This window comes from Apodemus sylvaticus, chromosome 4, assembly GCF_947179515.1.
Source record: "Apodemus sylvaticus chromosome 4, mApoSyl1.1, whole genome shotgun sequence".
Lineage (NCBI taxonomy): Eukaryota > Metazoa > Chordata > Mammalia > Rodentia > Muridae > Apodemus > Apodemus sylvaticus.
This window is the reverse complement of record NC_067475.1, coordinates 107401811-107421361: the sequence shown is the minus strand read 5'-3', so window position 1 is coordinate 107421361 and position 19551 is coordinate 107401811. Positions and strand designations below refer to the sequence as shown.

Genomic DNA, 19551 nt, shown 5'->3' with positions numbered 1-19551 from the left:
AGAATATATTACAAAGAATATTTTATTTTATTTTTAATTTTCTATATTCTTTGTTTATATTCCAAATGATTTTCCCTTTCCCGGTTCCCCCCTCCCCATAAGTCCCATAAGCCCTCTTCCCTCCACCCATTCTCCAATCAACCACCTCCTTCTTCTCTGTCCTGGTACTCCCCTACAATGTCGGATCAAGCCTTTCCAGGACCAGGGACCTCTCCTTCCTTCTTCATGGGAATCATTTGATATGTGAATTGTGTCTTGGGTATTCAGAGCTTCTGGGCTAATATCCACTTATCAGTGAGTGCATTGCACGTGTCTTCTTTTGTGATTGGGTTACCTCACTTAGGATGATATTTTATAGTTCCAACCATTGCCTAAGAATTTCATGAATTCATTGTTTTTAATTGCTGAGTAGTATTCCATTGTATAAATATACCACATTTTCTGTATCCATTCCTCCACTGAGAGACATCTGGGTTCTTTCCAGTTTCTGGCTATTACAAATAAGGCTGCTATGAACATAGTGGAGCGTGTGTCTTTATTACATGCTGGGGAATCCTCTGGATATATGCCCAGGAGTGGTATAGCAGGGTCCTCCGGATGTGTCATACCCAATTTTCTGAGGAACTGCCAGACTGATTTCCAGAGTGGTTGCAAAGAATCTTAAGAGAATTTAAATCACAAACTTTATTCAAAAAATACTTGACACAGAGTCAAAACTAAATATGTGAACACTGATTTAGTAGAATAGATACATTTCTTAATTAACTCTTTTTGTTGAAAACTGTGAGTTGTCAATGCCAGGAATCTTCGTCTATCTTTTTAATTTAAAAATTAACTTGTTTCCTCATATATTACATCCTGACCATATGTTCCCTCCCTTTGTCCCTCCACTCCTACATTCTTCATCCCCTCCAACCTCTACCCTCCCCCCATGCACTGCTCCTTTGTTTTTCCTTCAGAAAAAGGAAAGTCTCCCAGGATATCAACCAAACATGGCATATTACTTTGCAAAATATCAGGAACCTCCCCTTATCTTAAGGCTGCATGAGGCAACCCAGTGGGAAGAAAGGGTCTCAAAAGCAAGCAAAAGTGTCAGATACTGCACCTGGTCCAACTTTTAAGAGTCACACAAGAACATCATGACACAAAACTATAATATATATGCAGAGGGCCTATGAGAGTCTCGTGAAGGCTCCTTGATGGTTCAGTCTCAGCTCCTATGATTCTAAGTTTCTTGTTTTGGAGGGTTTTCTTGGGGTGTCCTTGACCACCTTGGCTCCTACAATCTGTCCTCTCCTTCTTCAGGGTATTCTTCAAACTCCTCCTAATGTTTGACTGTCAATCTCTGTAGCTATTCCATCAGTTTCTGGATGAAGCCTCACTGGTGACAATTGGGCCAGCCATCAATCTATCAGTAAAGCAGAATATCATTAGGTCTCCTTCATTGACTTTTTTGCCAGTCATTTTTGGTTTTCTCCTAGGTCTCTGGGACATCCAGCCTCTGTTTCTAGTCCTCCAGACAATGAGACAGAGAAAGGGACTCTGAAAAAAAGCACCATGATATTATCTTCATTAGAAGATACAATGTGCATCACAAATGACTCCATTCACTTTTAAGCTAAAAACATTAAATGTTCCCAAGGCAGTGGCTTTTCCAGTTTCAGGCAAGAGGAGAGTTATCCTTTTCATGAAAGAAAGAAGTGTCTGTTACTTTAAGTGGAGATCATAGGATACACCGACGCAGTACGTAGATAGAATGCATCTTGGCATTTCAGTTTCGTGTAAATTCTGAGGTTTTGAAAATATCCATGTTGTCACATAAATCCTCATGTTAAGTTCTTGTCAGTACAATCAGTACTGAATAGCAAGAATAATATATAAACAGTCTTGCACATTTATTGAACACTTAGAATTTCCCAATGGCTGTAGCTACTGCCTACAAAATAATGTTCAAGATATTTTAATAAGCTTAGTGGGGGGTACTCATTCACAATAGAGGGTGATTTTCAGACATTAATCTTTCAATAAAGAAAATGATCATAGAGGTTGACGGCATTCTTATCTACATAGCCACACTCTGACATAGACCATCAGTACATTACTTCCCCACAAACCTGTTTCTTCCACCCTAGGATTGAATCTGTTTTTAGGAAGAATCGGTCTTTGAATTGGACAGATTCCCTATACTCACACTGTGTGCAGTTGAGAAAGCATTTTAGCTAGTCTGTGACTTACTTTCTTGAAAGAGGGAAACATGCTACCTTCTGGGAAAGACTGCAGAAGATCCAGCAGTATGAGGAATAAGTAACGTGCCAGATGTTAAAGCTGCCCCTTCTTCCTAGTGACAGGGGGTGAAACATTTGGAAATCATGCCTCATGTAATGTTAAAGGTCCTGTATGATATTTTATTCACTCCTTGTCTTCACATAAATGAGAGGAAAGGACAAATTGGTCTTTGTTCATTCTTTCTCAAACAGACAAAAAATTCACACCTGAACACGTTTGAATATTCCTTCCTTTGTATCCTTCAACCCTCTATCTTGGTTGAGTTGATCATTGTATTTTTTGGACTTCAGTGGGCTTATATGTTCCAGTTGTTGGGGTTATTGGGTTTAAGTTTTACCAGCTCCGTTGTTGGTCTTGCCATGCCTGGGTGGTCCTGGTGAGCAGGTGCATCCAGGATAGTGTTTGGGAGAGATGTGTGAACCATAAAATATATATGGTCACTGAGACCATATTGCATGTAGGTGTCACTTTGGAAGCCCTGGGGTATGTTTTACACACACTGTAATATAAAATATCATACAAATGCTCTCTACACAGTCTAGATTACTGAAGTATTTTTTAATTGTAGATGTGAACTTAGAATGTTTACAGATGCTGGTGAACTCCAATGCATTCAGCATTCAGTCTATGTAACTTCTTTCTACTATGTTGAGCACAGAGTATTAGGCTGCCCGATAATACAGTAGCATTAAGAAAACATTGATTATGATAGGAAATTTACTTTGGACCATTAGAGACCTGGAAGATACATCAATGTGTGTACATGCAGAGACGTGTATACACACACTCAGAAGAAGAAATTTTAGAACAAGATGATTTTTCTTATGCTTGAGAGATCCTATTTTACTTATGTTTCATAGCATTTCCATTTTCTAATGCATGCACAGTATGCTAAATTATTCCTAACTATACACAGAGAATCAGCAAATGCTTAAGTACATAGGAAATATCATAGTATACATATTATTCTCCTATGCTTAATGTACAATTTCAGAACCATTACTGCCTTACTGTGGTAGAGCAAAATATCTGGATGTTACAAATGAATAAAGAAATAAATTGGGGACCTGGCAAGATGGCCAGAAGGACTGTGTTAACTTGAAGATCCCACATGGAGGAAGGAAGAAACTGATTCTTTCAGATTTCTCTTTATCTTCAAACCCACACACATGTACACACACACATACACACACACACACACACATACACACAGAAATGTGCACATACACAGACATATGTGTGTGCACACACATCCTGCAAATTATAATGAGTATATTTCTATAATACACATGTGTGTCTTGTTATATACTACACACACATACACAAAATATGTGAAATAGATGAAAAACTTTAAACTTCATCATATAAATAAAAATTAAATATCTAGCTAAGAAAATGTTCAATGGTAGATCACTTGCCTAGCGTGGTATTAGGCCATAGATTCAATTGTCAGAAGAGTTAAAAAAAATGTTGGAAGTAAATAGGATCAAAATGTACTAAATACTCATATGGAATTCTCAAAGAATAAATATAAATATATTTTAAAAATAAAATTTGGATGGAGAGATGGCTTAGCCATGAAGGGCACTTGGTAGTCTTGCAGAAGACCTAGATTTGGTTCCTAGAATCTATAAGGCAGCTCATAATTGTTTGTAACTCCAACTCTAGGTAATCAAAAACATTCTTCTGGGCTCTCCAGTTGTCAGTCACAAATGTGCTGCACATACTTAAATGCATGCAAAACACTCATATACATAAAATAAAAATGTAAGTATTAAAAATGTAAAAATAAATGAAAAAGGAAAAATATCTGAGCCTTTTCAATGGGAGAATGTTGCTATTTAAGGTCATATTTAGTTTTTAAATTTATGATTTTCCCTTGTAGTTTTATTTGTGTTCACCATCTTGATGGTTGCCAGAACTCAACCACACACATTGCACTCATTGTAAATCTGTTTTTACAATGAGTGGTCACTTCATAAACATGATGCATGCAAGACACACTTCCTGTGCTGTCCTCACTGGTCTGCTGGAAAGGAACAGTCTCAATCTTTATACAAAGTCTCCTTGTTGTCTATACATATGGCTTGCAGTTTCCAGACATGGTGTCACCAATGAAATTGGCAACAAGGTACAGAAAAATACCAGCTTTTACTACTAATCCAGGTCATGACCAGGAGAAGCAGTCTAGCTTCTAGGCATGTTTGCATGTGGGGTTCCTTAAGAAAAGACAAAAGTAAGTATCTCCCTGGTTTCAACCTTCAGGTAGGAAAAGACTGGATACTGTTTTATGTATAGTATCTATAGAAGGCATATAATGAATAAAAAGTGCTTCTATCTTTCACAGACCTGGGGGCCTCATATCTAGTATCATGCCTCTTCAGGACTACTATTTTAGGGAATACCACATACTTTAAACTGATGACATTTTTACTACACCAGTATTATTCCTTTTACTATGACTACAGTTTCTGGTACAGTTTCCAATGCTTATGGGTTATAGCTTATAGGATACACAATGAAGATTTTAAGTCCTTGACAATTCTAGGTCAATGTGAGTTGCTTCTCTCAAATTTAAAAAGCATACATGCTAGTTTAAGGGCATATAAGTCTTCATAGATCTGGGAATTGAGACCAGCGGGTGGCGTGACTACCAAAGCAGCAGATTGCAAGTTTATCTGGGTTGAGATAGCCTTCCCACACTGGATTACTGTAGAGTAAATGGAACTAACAGACAGTCTGCCCACATTTGATTATTCTAGGTTCACTGGAGAAGAAAATGTCATTTCTGAACATACAAATCTGAGACACCCTTACCCCAGTAGGATAGTCTCAAAGGCCTTAGCCTGAGTCACCAGGTGTTTATTCTGGGGTTAGAGAAACCAGAATCCAAACTCAGATGGATGACATCTGGAAATCTGTGTGAGTTGTCTAAGCTTCCATTTTCTAACAATTAAAATGAAGCCATTAATAACACAATTATACCTAACCTACAGAGATAATGCAATGACCAGTAAATAATAATAGCCACCTAGTAAATGCTATATCTTATTAAGCTGTGATTCTTTTCTCTCTTTCTCATATCCTTACAAATGTATCAGATCTGATTTATGTCCTTGGTTTTTTTTTTTTTGAGTCCATTTTTTGGATATACACAAGACTCAACTGTCTCTCTCCTTCAATGATTCCCAAGAAGTCCTCAGAGGATGCTGGCACCATCACGTGGAGCTTGCCAGAGATTCATATCCCCTTGTGCCTCATTCTCCTCCCTTAATCAGGGAAGTGGGGAATGGAGACTGAAAACCTATTTTTACAAAAGTCCTCTCAGGGACTTTTCTGATAATGCCCAAGCATCTTACCCTGGATTGGTAAATTGAGACTGGAGACAAGTGGAGAGGGACCCACTTGTCCCACTCTGATTGCTATATCAGAGCAAGGGAGCCAATGTGAGGCCAGATCCAGACCCAGGACAGATGACTGTGGCAGAGTGCCAGCGCAGATGTCCCGACTAAGCTGCAAAAGGGAGACACACTGTAAAAGAGTGTTTGCCAAACATGACAAGGTCAATATGCTCCTAAACTTCTAGCAGCTGTGGCTGCCTGCACAAAACCTGCACAAGATCAAGTCAACATCCCACCATGGATTCGGGAAAGGTTGACCAGGCCCCACATCTAGCTGAAGAACCCTTGACGGTGATGGCTGCTGCGGAGATTTGGTAAGGGAGGAAAGTCAGTGTTCTTTAGAACTCTGGCCTCTAGTAGGTTGCTCATGCTCCTGTGAATGGCTCTATATCTATGCACTAATTAGTTGGCTATAAACATAACAACAAAAGAAGAGATGAAGTTGGGAGGAGTATGTAGTAGAGAGTCTGGGAGTAGTTGGAAGGAATCAGGGAGAATATGATCAAAATATATCATATACATATATGGAATTTTCAAAAGATAGAGTAAATTTAGTTTTTAGTAAAGTTTTTTTTTAATTCCCATGCCTTCTAACATATTATCTTAGCAAGGTACTTTGAATTTCTTAGATCATAATGCTCCAGTTTCTGACCCTTGGTCAAAGGTGCTCCAACTACAATAATTTGGTTATGACTTAGTATGGGGCTAAAAGTTCTCAAAGAGAGTGCCTGTAAAATGAGTCTCAAAACCTGCCTATTAGTGGATAGACTGACTGGTCTCATTACTCTGCCATGCATAGCCAATTTCTAATAGGATATAAGACGTTTCTAGGCTTCTGGGGTGCAGGAGGTATGTCCTGTGTCCCTGAGTGTAATTTATATTCCTTAGCACACTTATGCTTCCCTCATATCTAGAGCCCAAATTGTGGAAATAGTGCAGTGAAACAAGATAAAAAAAAACAAAACAAAACTTAAAATCCCTCCTGTAATGGGCCTTTATTTTGCAAGACTAACAAATAAAATGGAATAATGAAACAAGACATGCCTTTTCTGAGATGTTTTGTATCACAGAACTTAGGTACAAAGTGGGTAAAAATGAGGGAGTACTTGTGGGCTGACTGAGGACAACCTCAAATGAGAGGCTCTCCTGCAGGATCAGGATTTCCCAGAAAGTAAGGCAGAGGACAGCTTTTTTACATAATCCATCTTGGGTTTGGAATGCCCAACATTTGACACAATAACTGGAGCCTTGGCCACACTTGCCAAAGGGAAATTTACCTAGCCTTACCACATGGCCAAAGATATTCAGTCCCATTTTGCCTCTTCTGTTACTGAAAACACTCCCACCCCTAACCTCCTCAGCACACGTGCAGTTTGATGTCTTGTGGTTTCATTTGCTACTCTGTTGGATAGGTCGTAATAAAATATAATTTATATTATAGTATATTAATGATTCTTTCTATGACTATGAAAATGAGAACAAAGACACTCCAACCTTAGAAAGCAATGACTCAAATAACATTAGATTGAAAGAGAAACAGACACTGCCTCACATACCCTTTGGTATGGGGTCAAATCCATTATCCCCATGATTCTTCTGATAAAGCACTTATTGGCAGGCTGCAAGAATGTGCTTGAGTCTGCTAAAGTCACTGCACTGTACTTAAAGTACACTGAAACCAATGAGAATGATGGCGGCACATGTATGATGGACTGTGGTGCTAATGCAAGTTATTTGGTCCATATAGAGTTTTTCAGAATGAATTTGGACACTCTTATTTTGGCAGACAGCAAAGATGATATTTATTCCATAAGGTAGTAGGCTCAAGCTTTGCAGGAAGCTGTAATAGTCATTTTCAGATTCAAGTAAAGATATCATTATACTCAGAAAGTTCTGAGTGAGAGTAGTGTGCAGTGTGGCTACAATATTAGAATATTTGCTAACAGGACATTGCTCAGATTTCCAAATTAATACTGAGCTCTTGATATGAGTATATCTTCTAAGAGGAAATTGAAAACTGAACAGTATAACCCTGGGTACACTTTGTTCCTGGCACTATATAGTTTCTGTTGAAGGAAAGTTAGTCATGGAGATATGGGAGGAAATAAAGAGAGTAGACATTAATCTGCTTTTAAAACACTAGTCTGGATTTATCCAACTCAGTCTTTTAAAAAATTACCTCTGTCTTTACAAAGATTTAACTAAATGTTACAGAGCACACTAGGCTGAGACTGGCTGGCACTACCCTGTTATGTGGCTATATGAAAATCAGAAAAGGCTTTGGAGTATCTCTAGCCAAGCAAGTGAAAGACTTGTATGATAAAAATTTCAAGGTTTCAAAGGAAACAATTGAATTATATACCAGAATATGGAGAGATCTACCACGTTCATGGATCAGTAGAATAGAAGAATTATATGTACATATATGTGAAATAATTAATAACAAAGCTACAATTGATAGAATCAGAGGGTATGTAAAGAACAATGGATTAGAGGGAAGAGACAGATTTGATTAAAAAGGGAAAACAGAACAGATAGTTATTGATTGGGGTTCTTGAGTAGGAGGACAAAATGGGAGGTGTGGAAGGGAATACAGGAGAGAAAGCTAGAATTAAGGGTCATCTGAGGGTTACTATAGAAACCAAGTACAGTAGAAATGTTCTAAAATATATGGATATGTGAAGATAATCTAAATGAATTCACCAAATAATGAGACAATTCCATCTGGCTATCTCTTGCGACCAAACCAACATCCCATTACTGAGATTTTTGTTATATATAATTTAATTGTTGACCAAGCAGGCCTCAGGGGAATCTCTCAAACAGCACAGGCTGTTGTAAGGCAGTTGGTTGATCTTCACAATTGGACACCAAGGCCTCATTGGCAACACCTATACAACTCATTGAATATAAAGAACTTGAACGGGCGCCTATACAGAAACCTCACCCTTATGTTTCAATATCTTTGGTAGAAAAACATCTCTCCTCTTTTCTCAAAAGAAGATGTAACACCAAGCCAGATACAAAACCTTTATCTACAATGCTGTACTACCTAAAAGATATGCTAGGGCAAAGGTGCCACAAAATTTAATGGCAGTAGCCAAGCAATAACTTATCTGATTTAAGGCCCACTCCATGAGAATTAACTCATACCCAATACCACTTGGGTGACCAAGAATTTGAGAAAAGATAGCTCAGGGTCCTAGGGTAAAACCAATAATTCTGCTCTAAAAATAGAAAAAAAAGATGTAGCTGTAAAATAACTCCTGGTGTGCCTTATTCAGCTATTATCAGAGACGCTGCCTCCTGTAGCAGAAGGGAACAAATATAGAGACCCATGGAAACACCCTATGCTGAATCCCTCCCCTCAAAGCCTCGGGAAACCTGAGAAACCGGAGGAAGAAAGATGGTAAGAAACAGAGGAGATTGAGTACACTGATAAAATGAGACCCTCTAAATAAACAGCAGCAGAGCTCATATGATCTCACAAATACTCAAGCAGGGTGCACAGGGCTCGTACAGGGCTGCACTAGGTCTTCTGCATATATATTGTAGCTTCTAGTTTAGTGTTATAAAATTCCCGATTGTCCAAATGAGTGGCTCTCTGACTCATTTGTGTCTTCTCTTGGGCTCTTTCCCTTCTGTTGGCTTGCCTTATCCAACTTCAATGTGTTAGTTTTATCTTATATTTTATTTTGTTATATTTTAAAACTGAATAAATGAATGAAAGAAACCCAGACATTAGGGTAAAGGTAAATAACTCAGCCGTCACTTATATGTGATAGGAGAGGCAAAATTAGTTTTCTTTAACAGAGTGTCACTGGGTATATCAACCACTCAAAGAAAGGCTGCGTGCTCAGGTGTAGTTAACAAACATAATGAATGCTGAGGGTATGTGTGTGTGTGTGTGTGTGTGTGTGTGTATGTGTGTGCATTTTTATTTTTAATGACTATTACAGTTTGATGTGTTTTATTTTCCTTTTGAATGTGATTTAATCTGTGTTTTGATTTGGAAAGATTTTGTATTTCTAATGGGTTTTGTTTGTTTATTGATAAAGAATTTAAAGTTGGAAAATAAGGATGGGGAGAGATTTTGGAAGAACTTGTAAGATGGGAAGAAAATGATCAAAATATATTTTAAATTTTTTGGTTTTTTTTTTTTTTTTTTTTTTTGGATTTGGTTTTTTCGAGACAGGGTTTCTCTGTATAGCCCTGGTTGTCCTGGAACTCACTCTGTAGACCAGGCTGGTCTCGAACTCAGAAATCCACCTGCCTCTGCCTCCCAGAGTGCTGGGATTACAGGCATGTGCCACCAACGCCCGACTAAAATTGCTTTTTTTAAAAAAATAAAATAAAAAAAATTAAAAAGGGAAAAGGCTCCTAAACCCAAGAAGGCTAAACCCAGGTTAGGGCTTTAATGCTGTGGGAGACATTGTGTGTTATCCACTGTTCCCTTGTGTGTGACTGCTTGTGCCTTTTCTCAAGCTGAGTATATGAAAGACTGGTTGAAGCCTGAATTACCTTGTGATGTTTCTCATTAACCTGACCCCAGAGTTGTAGTTTTCAGTAGGGCAATGTATGTGCTGCATTTAAGTAGTGAGCAGAGTAGAGGTTAGGAAGAGAATTAAAAAAGAAAACACTTCTGCAGAGAGAAATAAGATAAAATAGGAAGTTCTCTGCCTATGTGGCTCCCTCATGAAGAATTCTTCAGTCCTTGCTTTGCTGTAAGCACGCATTTTGCTTAAAAGCACATATAAAATGGCTACACTTGGTATGTGGTCATACGGATCAGAAGTGCAAAGTTTCTATGTTGTAGAATTGTGTAACAGGATAAAGATATAAATCAATATCTGTTATAGGCTTAGCCTGAGTCAGATGTTGTTTTTGGCACAATCTCTCAACTATCAAAGACCCTGAGGGAAATGACTGCTATTATTCCAAATCTATCCATAAAAGGAAAAGGTAAAATGACTATTTAAACCAAAACTGACTGATACCAGACTCTGTTTGCTGCTTTAAGAGCTATCAAAGATACACGCTTTACTCATATGTTTTATGTAACATTTACATCTATTTATCTGTTGAACTTTATGCTTTAATAATACTATAGAGTCATTGAGCATTTTACCATAAAGAAAAATATAAATATTTGAAGATAATTATATGTTTAATTTTGTTTAAACATAATTATATATAATATGTAATGTTAAAGCATCACATGGTACTAATTAACATGTAGCATTTTTATGATTTTATGAATCAGTTAAAATTAATTTAAAAATACTTTTTTAGGGCTGGAAAGATGGCTCAGTGGGATAAAACACATTTCTGCTGAGCTTAATGGTTTTAGTTCAATCCCTGAGATATAGGAGAAATCAAGTTCCATAGGTTGTTCTCTAACTTCTACAAGCATACTGTGACACACACACACACACACACAAACACTCAAATCATTCTCTTCTCTCACATTCCTGACACACCTGGAAAGTTAAACCTGTATCAATTACTTTGCCTGTCACTGTGACAGAAAACCTGACATATATCGTCTTGTTAATGTAGGGACTTCAGTCCATCAAGGCCTGCTCTTTTTCCTTGGATCTGTGGTGAGGCAGACAATCCTGAGGTGGCAATAGATGTGGAGGTCAGAGCAACTTGTGGTGGGAGTTAATTCTCTCCTTCCTCCATTCTGGTTGTAAAGATTCAGCTCCAGTTACCAGGCTCAGCACCAAGAATCCTTACCCACTATGAGTTTCTCTGGCCCATGATCACATATGTACTGCTTTATTAATATTTCCCTTTAATATGGACTTAAATCTTAATTATCATGTTACCCATAAGGGATAGAGGGATGGAAAAGACTTCTCTAAAGCCAAATGTACTTTATCATTCTAACTCTGTAGCCATGCATTAGCTACAACATAAAGCATATATCACAAAGGACCTTTGCTAGTTGCATTGGGGGGGGGGGGAGCAGGAACAGGGAGACTTCATTTCAATTGACTTTAAACCATAGCATTTTGACTCACAGTCTAAGCATAAAGTGGGAAACCACAGAGACTTCTAAATGATTCAGTAGAATTTTTATCTCTGGAAATATTAATATTGGCAGTTTGAGACATATATTATATATGTCTCGTATATATGATTTTTGTTAATGTTTTCATGAACCCAGATATTTCAAGACAAATGGAAAGGTCTTAATGAAACACAGACACCAAGGCAGTAGAAACACTGGGTTCTTTGTGTGAACTGATGAGAATATGAGCCTGAGCTTAGGAATAATATTTACTTTTTAAAAATACATATTTTCTCACTTATTCCACTAAAACCCTCGAAGCAATGAATACCAAAATACAACGAATACTCTTGCTTACCAGGCTGTGGTTTAAAAGAAATATATTACCTATTAAAAGGATCCAGGACTCCTTGGGAAACTGCTGATTTCAGGTCTGGAAGAAGAAAATGAGCAAGATTGATTTGGAACATATTGTTACCGAATGTGAAGAAATTATTAAAGGCAATGTGGTGCCATTAAAAAAAATACATAACAATAAACTTGACAGAGTCTTCATGGCCAAAGTTGAGAGAATCAAGGTTTGAAAAATAAAAAGAAATCCAAAAAATTCAAATGTATTTAAAAAACATTTTTAAATTAATAGACTTATAATGATACTTTAAAGTAAAAACTCTTATCCGTTGTTGTTTTATCATAGCAAAAAAATGTAACTTATGAACTTATCTTCTTATTTAAACAGACAAATTACAAAATTACATCTTCTAGATAATTATAGAAAGCCAAATGCTAAGCAGTCAAATGACAAGTCGTCTTACCTGACAGAGCTATGGAGATGGTTTCTCAAGTCTCCACTCAACTGCTTTCATGTTATCTTTTAGCTACACATGAACATGGTCCAATACAAATGCACAACTACCACAGCAATGGAAAATCAGAAATACGAGAGATATTTATACACTTCTTATTTCTGACTAGAATTTAGTATGTAGCCCATAATATGTTATCTCCAGACAACATATTAAGTCATTGTTTAAAAGACCTAATGTAACTGTCCTGGGACTGTTTAACACTGCTGAGGCACCCATAGGAATTCTGGGTACTTTAAACAATTTGATTTACATTGTGCAGTATTGGATAGGTGGGAAGTCTCAACATGTAACAGCATTTGTTACCAAGTTTAACCTCCTGAATTATATTCCTGGGATCTAGATGGTTAAAGAGAACCAGATTCATCAAGCTGTCCTGTAACTTGTACACACACACACACACACACACACACACACACACACACACTGAATTAAAAGTAGTTTTAAAATGTAATTGTCCTGTCTCTGTTTTTACAACTAAAAAAAAAAAAGAGTGGAATTTTGTTTCTGCCACTTTGTCATAAGAACACTAAAAATGACTAGAAATTAAGAGGCAAGATAATGAGGGAAAAGAGGAGTGGGAAGGGGGTGTTCAGCAGGAGGAGGGGGAACAAGAAGGATGAGAGAGGAGGGAGGACTGTAATACAGAGTGAAGGGGTCAGGGAAGAAAGGATAAAGGAAATGGTGAAGGAGCACTGGATGGGAGAGAGGAGTGGGTCAGGGAAGAAGCAAGGGGATAAGATGGAAGGGAGGAGAGCAGAGAGGAGGTAGGAGAGGGGAAAGGTGGTGAGAGAAGAAGGGAGTTTGAGAAAGAGAGTCACATCCGAGTTAAGGTTTCAGCCTAGTTTTGGTCGAGGTTTTCCTTGTAAACAGCATGGCGGACTTCTTTAAACAGATGAAGAATTTACTAAACGGGAGGCGTAAGCTAGCGTTCCAGTTCATTTTGTATGTCCAACTCAAGGCAAGCAGAAATGGTCCTTGGTCAAATGGTCCTTGATCACCATTACGGAGCTCAACTGCTGTGTGTGAAATTTATGCTGCTGAGGCAGAAGAAAACTCCTGTTACCATAACCTCATAGACCTTTCATCCTCAGCTCACAAATCAGCATAGTCTACATTAGCCTTCTACTAGCAAAACCCAAGATTGCTGCCTGTGGCCCGGCTTTGGAAACATTCAGAAATCAGCTTTTCTTCATGGAAGATGGTTTTTATTTCCTCAACACCCACAAAGTGGGAAATTTCTCACACATGGAGAATGAAGGATGGTGCAGGAGAAGAATGATGGCTGTTTATTATAATTTAAGACTAATAGCTCTGTTTTAGTGATGTAATTAGCTTGTGACAAAGGCATATTACTGTTAAAATAGTCATAATCACCTAGGGTTAGCTGAATGACATAATGTGTCTTGGTTTTGATAATTCAAGAGATATCTTATTATGGTATTGGGAAGAGATGGAAGCCAAAAATTACTTTCTGTTTTTCCCCCTATACTCAGACCAAATAAACCAAAGAATCCTTTGTCTCAAAAAATAGCTTTTACAAAAAGCAAGTCCTATGTCTCAAATTAGAAAGTGGAAGCTTCAGGCTTCTGGGGCTGGCTAAATGTTTAAGTTTCTTGTCTCTAGAGAGACATAGGAAGCACACTTCCTTATCAGCCAGAGCAAAGAACTTTCTTTCAGCACGCCCACTGACTGGGAACAAATGTTGCACTGCCCTCATATGCAAGGCTCCTATTTGTGCTGTAATTGAATGGTTTGCAGCAGCACAGCTGGTCCTCACAGATCTCGCTTCCTTGATATTCCACAGCCTGCAACTCATTCTTGCCAGGCCAATAGGTGACCTGTAGAAGAAAAAAAAAATATCCAAATTTAAGGGGAGATAGATACACAGCAAGCCTCTTTTCATTTTGCCCCATTAATTCTGTCATTGTTTTCCTCCTGCTCAGAACAGTTTCTCTGTCCCCTAAAACGCTGCTTCTTTCAAGATAATTTACAATCATGGAAACCACACAGATCGCTGAGGTCAGGAAGCCACAGAGACCACATCCTTTGTTTTCATTTCTCAGCTCCAAGTATCTTAAGCTGCCTGTTTCCAAGATGTGCACATCAGCCCTGAGGCCGAGTTGTGTAAGAATGTCTCCTTTGGCACCATGCTTCTCTGTCAACACAAATGACTTAACTGTTGTCTGATAAACCAAGTGGACACACTACAGAACTCTCTGGAAACCATGATCATCTCTGAGCTGGCAGAGGAAGACTTGAGAACATGATGTATTGAGAATTACCTGAAGATCAAAGCTGCTGAGAGAGAGAGAGAGAGAGAGAGAGAGAGAGAGAGAGAGAGAGAGAGCACAAGCTCGCACAGATGTTTCAAAATTGCGATCTGAAAACTATTCTGGTTTAGAGATGTCCTTATGCTCAAGTCCAAGTGGATCAAAGAGAGTGCTTGAAATGAAGGAAGAATTTATTGTTCACTAGGGTCAAGCCAAGCCTAAAGGAAGAAAGGTTTTCTACTTAATCTTTGAGTTTTTGTTTTCACACAGCTGGGCTAATTAGGTATACTCTAGGAAAATTTATTGTTTGGAATAGAAGATGGCAGTCCAGAGCTCTGAATGTAGTCTCCACTGGGTTTGGAACTCCTTGTTAAAAGGATCTTTTTATTTCCCAAGATGTCTAGCCTATCTCTTGAGAGCAGGAGACCAGGAATGCCTATGAACCGAAAGATCAAACTAGATGTGCAACATACATTTGGAACAGTTTTTTATTCTCTAATTTATTACCATAAAATAATAAAGTGATATATCTATGACATACAATGTTATGTTTTGATATATCTTCATATTATGAAATATTAAGCTAAGGGATTAACAAATTTCTTATTTTCTCATCTCTTATATTATCCATTTTTGTGTAATAAGAAAATTATGACTGCTCAGAAATATTCAAAACACACTCCATTAGGATCAATAATAACCATTATGCTATATAGTAGACCTCCAGAATGTACTCCTTCTGTGTAACAGTGTTTTAGTCCTCTTGACTACTGGTGCCCCTGCCCTTAGCCTTCCGGCCACAGTCCTCCTCATAACTACCATTCTATTCTCTTTTTCGGTGAGGTCAACATTTTTAAATTTCACATATGTATGAAATGCTTTTTTCTGTTCCAATATAATTTCTCTTAGCGTGGCATCCTCCACATTATTGGAAATATTTTGTACAGAGGAACAAATCACAGAGAGTGGCTAGAGAAGAATGATAAGGCCATATCTGGTTTGTTTCCTACTGCTGTAGCCAAAGATAAACACAGCTTGGAGATTTTTTTAAAAGGATATATTTCATCTTAATAGCTTACAGTCTATCACAAAGCAGACTCAGCAGAAACTTAAGGCAAGAACCTAGAGGCAGGAAGAATTGAAGAATACTACTTATTGGCTTGACCCATGGCTTGCTCCTCACTTTCTTATATACACAGGACCACCTGCCCAAGGGTAGCACTGCCCCCAGTCAGCTAGATTCTCCCATATCATGGTTTATGAAAATGTTACACAGATTTGTTTACATGCCAAGATGACTAAGGGACTTTCTCAAAGGAGCTTCCTCTTGTGATGAATTATGCCGGTGTCAAGTTGACAAAAACAAAAACCAAACAAAACAACAAAAACAAACAAACAAACAAACAAACAAAAACTAGCCTGGCATAGACTGTCTAAAAACTGGCATATTCCTATGTATTAAGTGCATCTTTTCCATTTTTTAAGAGCTCTATTGACAACTATTAATAATATAGACAGAATTCTTGACCCAACAGAGGACTATTACAGTCATTGTCATAGATTCATTGGTCTAGATGCTAATCAAGAACAAAAGCACGCAGGCAGAGATGGTTTTTAGCTACATCAGAGGCTCTCAAACTGTGGGTCATGATGCTTTTAGGGGTCTGAGAGCCTTTCACAGGAGTTGCCTAAGACCTTGAAAAGCACAGATATTTAGATTATGATTCATAACGGTGACAAAATTACAATTATAAATTAGCAACAAAAATAATTGTATGGTTGTGTGTCACCAAGACATGAGGAACTAACTGTACTAAAGAGTCAAAGCATCGGAAATGTGGAGAACCACTCCTTACAGATGCCGGTACCAGAAGAACCAGATCACTGGAGTGCGACTGAGGAACAAAGTCAGGTACTTTAAATCAGGTGAGTCAGGGCTTACTCTATATCACAGTTCAATTCTTCAACATGCCTCCTCACAACTGCTCCCTGATATCTATTTTAAGGTGGTGTGAGTTTCAAAAGCCTTGGAGTCTCTTTAATCCCACACATTGTTATATCCAGACGTCTCACAGGTAAGAAGGGTCTTTTTCTGACTCGTTCAGTATTGCTAATAAGGTAAAAAAAAATATGAGAGATTCTGAATCAACTGTACTTTTTTTTCTCCCCTTAAAAAACAGAAAGATGTTTTTTCTCCCCTTAAAAAACAGAAAGGTGGTATATCTACACAATGGAGTACTATTCAGCCATTAGAAACAATGAATTCATGAAATTCTTAGGCAAATGGATGGAGCTAGAGAACATCATACTAAGTGTGGTAACCCAGACTCAAAAGGTGAATCATGGTATGCACTCACTAATAAGTGGTTATTAACATAGAAAACTGGAATACCCAAAACATAATCCACACATCAAATGAGATACAAGAAGAAAGCAGGAGTGGTCCCTGGTTCTGGAAAGACTCAGTGAAACAGTATTTGGCAAAACCAGAACGGGGAACTGGGAAGGGGTGGGAGGGAGGACAGGGGAATAGAAGGGGGCTTACGGGACTTTCGGGGAGTGGGGGGGGGGCTAGAAAAGGGGAAATCATTTGAAATGTAAATAAATTATATCGAATAAAAAAAAAAAAAAAAAAAAAAAAAAAAAAGCAGAAAGATGGGGACGTAACACTGAAAGCCAGCTGCCAGGAACCAGCTAGGGCTGTGCAGGGTTCTGCAGACTCATTACGTCCTTTCCTTATCTGAATCGGAGACTGAGTAACAGACTCTAAACATCTCCCTCACAGCAGCACCATGTTATTTCTATTGTTTTCTGTGTGTTGACTGTTTCTCTGCAGTGCAGGTTTCAGTCAGTTGTGGGGTGTATAAAGCTGTGACAGAGCAACATAGTTACAGATTTCAAGAAGAGGACAAGCAGCCTTTCTAGAGAAATACACACAATTCCTCATGGTGAACAGGGGGAATACTGTGGATCACTCACCTTTATTTGTGGACTTTGGAGGCATTCTGTTTGAAACTGTGAGTAAGGGTTCATACTGTTGATTGTATTTTATCCTCAAATGCCCAGCACTTCTTAGAATTTCTACAATCAGATATGTTGTCAGAGAGTATAAAATGTCATCGTAGGCAGGCTACTCAGTGTTTGAAAAGGTTTTCAGTTTCTTCTTGTCCCTTGTATTCCAGTCACAAACCTGTGTACTGTTTTAACGAATTTGAGTTTTCTAAGTCCAAATAATTCAAGCTTCAAACAGTGAAAATTTCAACTGGTACTTAAAAGGTAAACTCACATTTCATTAACTCAGTTACTTTGTATCTGTGCTGTTAGCATCTGAACTGGGCAGTACATGAATTGTAACCGGCAAGAAAATAAACTGACCTGGGCTTTACTGCTTGTTCACCAAAGTTTGAGAAAATTCCAACTCTGCATTAACCAAGGTTTGGGTTCATTGTCAGAAGGAAAAGATTTGGTTAAAGTGATATCTCCCTCTTCAGCTTCTCTGATAACTTCTCACAAGTTTAATCTCTTATTGTAAACTGTATATTTTTAACAAGAGCTTGTGTCTGATGGAGGTGCAATTTTTTTTTACTATGTTGCAATAATTACAGCACATCAGTCTCAAGTTTACAGACTGGAACACCTTTCTACATAGTCGTTCCCATTAAAATGTAGCAGAAAGTAGACTCAAAGTCAGGTTCATGACTTTGCAAGTCAGACAGCTGGATTCGAGGAAGTTGAAAGGAACTTCTAGAGCTAGAGCAATAAAACCAACCAACCAACCAACCAACCAACCAACCAACTAACAAAACTAGAAATGCATGTACTTCTGCTTTCCTATTAGTTAAAATTGTGATGAATTGATAAATGAGTTATGAATAAACGACACATTTATGACTTACTGGTAGAACTGCTGTCATCCTGTTGAAGGGCTCTTGAGCACATTTTTTCGCTATTCTGACCACTGTGTTTTGTATTTCTGCTGTTCATGTCAAGATTTCCGTGTAGGATCACAGAATCTCCCCTATATGGACTTGCACACGCAGTGCCTTTGGTCTCCTGGCTGCCAGTCACGTTAATGCAATGCACTTCCATTTCCTGCATGTGTGAGGCCTCCCCGCTTTACTTGCTTGCCCACATGAGCTTATTTTCTTCCGAATTCTCTTGCTCTAGTCCAAATTAGAACAAACAACAACAAAAAAAGACTTGCTGTAGATTAAAGTGTGCAAGAGAATACTGTTGGCATTCCAAAAGCAATTAGTGCCAATCATATATCATATGAGGACTTATGCTTCCATAACAGATCAGCACTTTCAGGGACTTGGTAATCACTGAAATAAGAGTACACTCCATATAGAAATGTGGAGAATTAGAACCCAAGGCGATCCTGCTAGCTCAGTGCCCAGACGTTCAGTACAAGGACAGGAACCTTCTACCTTTGTACAAAGGGGTGTGTTAGGTTGCCTGGATTTTGCCTATTTATTGGCAGAGGGGTATGTTTTCTCATCCATCCCTTCTAGCTGAGAAAAAGCAAGCGATCATGCCCAGCTTCTTACACCATTAGGATACGTGTGGTCAAAACTAAATGCGGGGTTCATTGACAGTCTCACACCTGGCAAAGTTGTGCCCAAGAATGAATTCAAATCAAATGTGCAATGAGTCTGAGATGCTTCTGGCTGTGCTGGACCATGTCACATCCCCAAGTTCATTGCAGC

At 38.2% G+C, this 19551-nt stretch overlaps 2 long non-coding RNA genes across 2 annotated transcripts; both read right to left on the bottom strand.

Annotated features, from left to right (window-relative positions):
• Positions 1-446: 446 nt before the first annotated feature.
• LOC127683309 (uncharacterized) lies at positions 447-13016 on the bottom strand. Its single transcript, XR_007977516.1, has 3 exons — positions 12519-13016; positions 12091-12136; positions 447-1542 (listed from the first exon to the last, which is right to left on the bottom strand). It is a non-coding gene; the product is annotated as an uncharacterized LOC127683309 (long non-coding RNA).
• Positions 13017-13070: 54 nt separating this feature from the next.
• Positions 13071-18818, bottom strand: LOC127683308 (uncharacterized). The gene is made up of 3 exons (XR_007977515.1): positions 18739-18818; positions 17822-17923; positions 13071-14410 (listed from the first exon to the last, which is right to left on the bottom strand). It is a non-coding gene; the product is annotated as an uncharacterized LOC127683308 (long non-coding RNA).
• Positions 18819-19551: the final 733 nt, after the last annotated feature.